Source organism: Aphidius gifuensis, linkage group LG6 (assembly GCF_014905175.1).
Source record: "Aphidius gifuensis isolate YNYX2018 linkage group LG6, ASM1490517v1, whole genome shotgun sequence".
NCBI classification, from domain to species: domain Eukaryota; kingdom Metazoa; phylum Arthropoda; class Insecta; order Hymenoptera; family Braconidae; genus Aphidius; species Aphidius gifuensis.
The window spans coordinates 17,438,627-17,439,986 of NC_057793.1; the positions used below are offsets into that span (position 1 = coordinate 17,438,627).

The following is a 1,360-nucleotide window of genomic DNA, read 5'->3' on the forward strand; positions in this document are numbered from 1 at the left end:
CCGGGGAGTCCTCGGATTAATTAATTAGGTCAATTAATTAATTAATTAGGTCAAATCGCCATGGGGGGTCTGATTTTTCATAAGACGCCATATTTGTTTTTTTATAAGACGCCATATTGGATTTTTTAAATGTCATCTTTGGTTTTTGAAAGACGCCATCTTGTGTAATTATTATTATTATAAATGAAAAAAAAATATTTTCCCTAACCGGGATTTGAACTCGGACCTTTCACATGAGAGTTTGGCACGCTATCCCCTGAAACAAACAAGAGATTATGCTATTCCCTGTCGGTAAAAGAATATTCCTTCAAATATTATTCAATGAAAATCGCCTTCGATAGCTCAGTTGGTAGAAGCGATGGACTGTAATTGGTTTAATTAAAATATGAGAGATATCCAGAGGTCGCTGGTTCAAATCCGGCTCGAAGGAATATTTTTTTTTTTTCCATTTTATAATAAAATAATGTTGATGGAATTAAAAAAAAAAAAATTTGTCTTGATGATGGTTCGAACTGAGGACCAATCATTTTATAGGTTGGAACCTTAGCTCTTGCATCATCAAGACAAATTACAGAAAGTATTGTAAGTAATTTCAATATTTCATCATCATCTATTCGATGTTTGTAAAATAAGTCGTAGAGGGGGTAAAAATGGTAGGAGTAAATAAGAAGTGGAAGGGATAGAAAAAAGAGGGGAGTGGTTACTCAGGGGTATAAAAAGAATATCATCAGTTTAGAACTGGTCACTATACAGTTGAGTTGAGCTGAGTTGATATATATTAAAACAAAATGTCAGCATTTATTGATTTTCAAGGATTTCAAGAACCTCAAGGTTTATTTGTTGTAAAAGAGTTGGTTATCCAACCTATAAATTCAAGATCTTCACCAACTATAAAAATATTCAAACCACCTTGTGAAAAATCACGTCTAACTGAAGAATATAAAAAAATTGTGGATAACTGTGAAAAAAATTATCATGGGATATCTTGGGAAGCTGGTTGTGATCAATATAATAACGTATCAACAATAATCATTGAAGAATTAGTTGGAAAGTTTAATTATTTATTTGTCAAAGGTGAAGATAGAAAAAAATGGTTAACATTTATTTTACGTTTTAATCCAATGACAATTTTCAATTTAGAAGACCTAGGATGTCCAGATATAAAAATATTAGAGATGGAACATCCAGCAATAAGACATGTGAATTCACATCCTTTATGCAGTTCTTACAAATGTGCATATGAAAATGCACAGAGATACAAATACTGGTATATTAAAAAATTTTCAACAAGAGCCAACATGAAAAAATCCATTTTACATTTTTGCGCAGTTGAAAATATAACTGACTTGACACAAAAAGA

General features: G+C 31.2%; 1 non-coding gene across 1 annotated transcript; it reads left to right on the forward strand.

The window, feature by feature from the left end:
* The first annotated feature begins 331 nt into the window (after positions 1 to 331).
* Trnay-gua lies at positions 332 to 430 on the forward strand. Its single transcript has 2 exons — positions 332 to 369; positions 395 to 430. It is a non-coding gene; the product is annotated as a tRNA-Tyr (tRNA).
* Positions 431 to 1,360: the final 930 nt, after the last annotated feature.